Source organism: Arachis duranensis, chromosome 5 (genome assembly GCF_000817695.3).
Source record: "Arachis duranensis cultivar V14167 chromosome 5, aradu.V14167.gnm2.J7QH, whole genome shotgun sequence".
NCBI classification, from domain to species: domain Eukaryota; kingdom Viridiplantae; phylum Streptophyta; class Magnoliopsida; order Fabales; family Fabaceae; genus Arachis; species Arachis duranensis.
The window spans coordinates 19,548,932-19,554,682 of NC_029776.3; positions in this window are offsets into that span (position 1 = coordinate 19,548,932).

The following is a 5,751-nucleotide window of genomic DNA, read 5'->3' on the forward strand; positions in this document are numbered from 1 at the left end:
AAGAGAATAAACTAGAGGAAGAAGATAATGAATATGAATAAGGGCAATCTAAGTATACTTTAACTAGCTTGTTATATGTTTAAATTTTAATTATATTATCATATAATTACAATGTATGCTAGCCTAATTAGTTATATCTTACGTATTTTTTTAATTAAACTTTAATTAGATTGTTATATAATTACATTACACGCTACCCACATCAGTGTTTTTATTCTTGTTTTAAGTAGACATGACGATAGATAAAGGTGTTGTGAGTTGGTCTCGTAGTCGGAGTAGAGGGAGGGTGACTACTGACACCTATGGGACTTCTCAATCATTGTCCTCTACCTCGACTATCTCTAGGATGTCACATGTATTGGGTGAACAGGATCATCCCTTCATCATAGTCCCTAATCCCAATTACATTGGTCTTCCCCCACCACCCGTGTCTCCATGAAATTGTCTTGCTGCTTCACCAGAGTGGACTCCTCTACCTCCTCCACCCGTTCAGTAGCCCACTACTTTGACGACGACACCTCAATGGCAAACACTGTAGTATCAAAATCCTTTCATGAATCCCAACTAGATGTCTCAGTTCCGCCTCCGATCATTAGGATGGCGATTTGGCCTGATGATTTGACCGTGTGAGTACTATTTTAATTACTTTTAAACACTATAAGAAAAATGTTAAAGACCAGCAAATTTACCAAAAACAATTTGCCGATAATATGTTTATCATCGAAATAAAGTTGACGATATAAAATTTGCTGGTAATTGTTTGTTGGCGAATTTTTTTGTCTGCCGTTAATTACCGTCGAATTTTTTTCCAGTAAATCTGACAATAAATCCAACAGTAAATTTAAATTTTATTTTTAAAAAATATTGTTAATTCTCATGTATTAAGATATGCTCATCAGCTAAGAGCATAACTTCTAGTGAAACATGAGGTGATGATAACAAGATAATAACAACAATCCTAGATTCCTAGTTATTCCTATATGGGCAGAAAAGTACAGATACTAACAGATAATAATAATTAGCAGCATATTGATGATCAGAATTTTTGTGTGGTAAAGAATTTTACAATAAGTTCTTGTTGAAAGTATAACTTCTAAACCAACAAGAATTCTTTCATATAAATATTTGGTTGTCACAAGTAACAAACCCTTATAAAAATAAACCGAAGTATTCAAACCTCGAGTTGTCTCTCAAAGGAATTGCAGGGTAGTGTTCTTGTTATTGGTTATGGACATGTATATTTTGGGGTTTTGGATGAGAAACAAGAAAAGTAAATTGTAATGAAAATCAAATGATAAAAAGGTCTTGGCAAGGTTTGGTGGTCAAGGATCTCTATCTTTATCACTAACCGCAACATGATAATTGCAAAGATTAATCCCATTAAATCATCCTCTAACAAGTAAAGAAAAGTCAAATGAGCTATATCAATCTAAGTCCATAAGTCCTAGCTATTCACTAATTGAATTAATGAAGGCTAGAGTCAATAGCTACCAACTATCAATCACTTGGACATTAGCAACTCAAGAATTCCTAAGTTACCTTCCCAAGTCAAGCACACAAAATTCTACTCTGATATCCTCCTAAGCCTTTTGTCAAACACTTGGAAGGCATAAAAGAAAAGTATAGTAAATTGACAACAAGAATAAAATCTAACAACAACTAATTACAAAGAATCAACAACAACAATCAAAGAAATCACAATTAACATGAATTACCTCAAATTGCATTAAAGAAAAATGGAAGGAACAATCAACAACAAAATATGGAAACAAAATAGAGGAAATTACAACAAGAGAATAGAAGAACAAGATGTAGCAACAAAGAATTGAAAGGTAGAAGTAGATGAAAGAAAGAATTCAAACCTAGATCTAAGAAATTCTAATCTAAACCTAATCCTAATCTTAATTCTAGAGAGAAGAGAGAGCTTCTCTCTCTAGAAACTAACTCTAAAACTAGATCTCAACTCTATGAATGAATCCTAATGATCCAAGTTGTGAATGATGCCTTCCCCTTCAATCCTTACCTCTTTTAACCTTTTCCTCGCCAAAATTCAGCTCCAAAATTGGGCCAGAAGCACTTCAGAAATCGCCAGGCACGATTTCACTAAAGAGGTCACATGCGGCCATTGACGCGTACGCGTACAGCACGCATGCGCATCCCTGGAGATTTTACGATCCACGCGTGCGCGTCTGTTGCGCGTGCGCGTGGATAAGTGCATTTCAAATCTTTGTCTTTCCATGATTTCTCCACTTTGCATGCTTTTTTCTTTACTCCTTTGATCTATTCCTAGCCCTTTTCAACCTGAAATCACTTAACAAATAAATCAAGGCATCTAGTGGAATCAAAGATGAATTGAAATTAGTAATTAAAGGCCTAAAAAGCATGTTTTTACATTTAAGCACAAATTAAGGAAGAATCACAAAACCATGCTGTTTCATTAAATAAATGTGAGAAAAAGTTGATAAAATACTCTGAATTCAACACAAGATAAACCCTAAAAACGGGGTTTATCACATATATTTCAACATATGTTTCTTTAGTCTCAACAAAATAGAAATACACTCAATTTTCATAAATGAGAAATTAGTAGTTACCTAATGAACACCCTTATCAGCAAGCTAAGGTCCTTATCTTGAAATCGGTATTCATGCAAAATCCAATCAGTTCGATCTCCCTTTAGTGTTTTACCCTTGAAAGACTAGAGTCTTTATCATACCCACAACAAGCTTCTTGTCTCGACGGATCTATACAAAAAATGACCATATAAAGGTAATTGAATCAGTCGCAAAAGGTAATTGATTATACCAAATATTTTATACATAAATGTTTCATGTATAACCAAATAAGAGTGTAATATGATCACTGAATAGAATCTATATTAAAATTTCAGGTATAAAAATGATAGAATAATTTCTCCAAAACATAAATCTAATTTCACTTGCAATTATTTTTTTTAGAAATAACTAAAAAAACATGTAAAATAGGAGGTCATAGCATCTATATCAACTTAGTTTTTATTCAAATTATATTGTAATGCAAAAAAGAAAATTTAATTTTATCCTAAAGTTAAAACCAAACTTAGATGATTGTTCAAAGTCTCATACATGACCATGAAAGTCACATCATAAAATTGTACCATAGTTATGAAAATAACCTCAAAAATCAATCATCAATTATAAAACAAGTTAGAAACAAGTAATTTATTTTTACCTGCCACTATCAGCGTTGCTAACCTAATTGTTTTGAATCTGCAACGATAAAAGAAATTAAAATTCAAACAAGTTAAAAATAATTTGAAAAATAATTTAAAATTTGTTAAGACAAATACCGAACAATATTCTACATAAATAAACACTCAGAACTACAATAGATTTGTTATTTGAATGCTCTTTCTTATACTATCTTCTGAACTCAAACTTACAAAATGAAAATATAACAAAATATCTCAATAAAAAATCAAGAACAAGCTAAAAATCATAACAAAAATCAAGAATAGGAAAAATTAAGAATAAATCAGAACAAAAATCATAAAGAAAATAATGAATTCAGAAATTACAAATTTTAAAATTAAAATAAAATAATAAACCCAGAATAAATCCTAAAATCGAAATCAGAATAAACAAAAAAAAGAACAAAATCAGAACAAACCCTAAAATCTAATAAAAATAGAACAAAATCAAAATAAAACAAGAATATAGGTGTACACCATAAATTAGGGTTTAGGGTTAAGGTTCAAAAAGGGGTTGGGGTTTTTCATTTAAAATGAAGTAAAAATAGGGATGGAATAGGAAGATGAATGAGGGCAACCTACATGGAGGAGGGAGGAGAGACACATGTCGGCGATTACGGGAGCAACGACGGTGGCAAAAATGGCAGGAGAGAGGTTTTACGGTTCAAATTTAAGACAAGATTATTGTTGGTTTTTTTGGCGGAAAAATCTGATGGTAACGCTTTGAAAGTGACCAAAACACAGCGTTGCACTAATCAGGGATTACCAACGGATAAATCTGACAGTAAATTTAACAGTAATTCCGGTGCCAATTCTTCTTGTTTTCCTCCAATTATTAATGACGAATTTATCGTCGGAAAATCAAATTCGTCGGTAAATTTGCCGCTAACGTCTGACGGTAAATCTAACGATATTCAGCATTTTTCTTGTTGTGAAATGCACTTTATTTTAAAGTTGTTAAACAATATTTGTGTCTACTAATCGTAAGTTCTCCATTGTTAAGTTTGCACCAGATAACAATGCATGTAGACAAGAGTGTACTAATGTCATTAAACTGATATACGACCACTTATGACTGAGCTACAAAGAAGATCTCTGCTGAAACCAGGTTTCATAAGTGAGCGGTAAGATATTTACATACTCAAACTTTAGTTAGTTATTATCTTCTGTTTTGTTTAATAATGTATTTAATTTTGATTAACTAGTGCTAAATATTTTCTTGTGCAGGATAAATTTATATGGGAGAAGACTCATGATGCCATGATCAAGAAGATTTTTGACCATCGCATGGTTAGGCGGCTTCAGCAGATGCTTGAGAACATACGTCAGAGGCACGACCACCTTACTCCAGTTGCTTGAGAACATACTTATATTGAGAGACTGATGAAGGGTTCAGGTATTGCTGAGCCACAGATAGAGCCAATAGGACATTAGTCAGGTCGTTCAAGTATACTGGCGGGTCAACGATCTTCACAAAGACAAAGGCCAGGTTGGCATGTAAGTTGTTTTATTATGTTAAATTCGTTTTATCTTTGATTTTTAAATTAATTATCACTTGATTTGACCTATTGTTTCAATATGTAAGTTGCACCAGCATTTTTCAAACCAAAAGGCATAACTACCCATTCATAAGTACCTAACGTCCCAGGACAACGAAAGGTAGTTTTAGACACATCATCTTCTGCAATGAAGATCTGGTTATATCCTGAATAACCGTCCATAAAACTTAAAATTTTGTTTCCCGCTGCAGAGTCAATCAACATATCTACAATCGGCATAAAGTATTCATCCTTTGGAGTAGCATTATTCAAATGTCGAAAATCAATGCATACTCTCAACTTCCCATTTTTCTTCATTACAGAAACAATATTTGAAACCCATTCCACATATCGTGCAGTTCAAATAAAATTTGCTTTAATCAAGCGTTCTATTTCTTCTTTAATCTTTTGATTGATTTTTGGAGCAAAACGACGAGGGGTTTGCTTTACAGGTCAAGCGTTTTGTTTCAATGCTAATCGATGGTCTACAAGAGAATGATCGAGACCAGACATCTCATGATAATCCCAAGCAAAACAATCTTTAATCGACAAGATCTTTACAAATATATGTAATTCGAACATCATCAAGAGTCTCTAAATTAATTTCTTCTAAGGGATCTTGAGATTTAAACCCTTTGAAATGGTCATCATCTTTTACTGAATATTTTTCAAAACACAAAGGTTCTAAATCGTAGATGCAATTGAAAGAGAAAGCAACAGATTCATTAGAAATAGAATATACTGGATCATTTACTAGATTAATATCAACTTGATTTTGAACAAAATGTGCCTCTGCTATTAAATCAGCAGTTTGTCTTGAAACACCACTTGCATTACATGAAGAAGAAAAACTAAAACCATGACAAAACTTGATAGAAGGCATCAAGTTATTACAACTACTTAAAGAATTTGCATTCCTAAATGATTCCACTTCATTAGAAGAACCATTTTGATTTTATACAGAAAGAGAATTACTTAGATAAT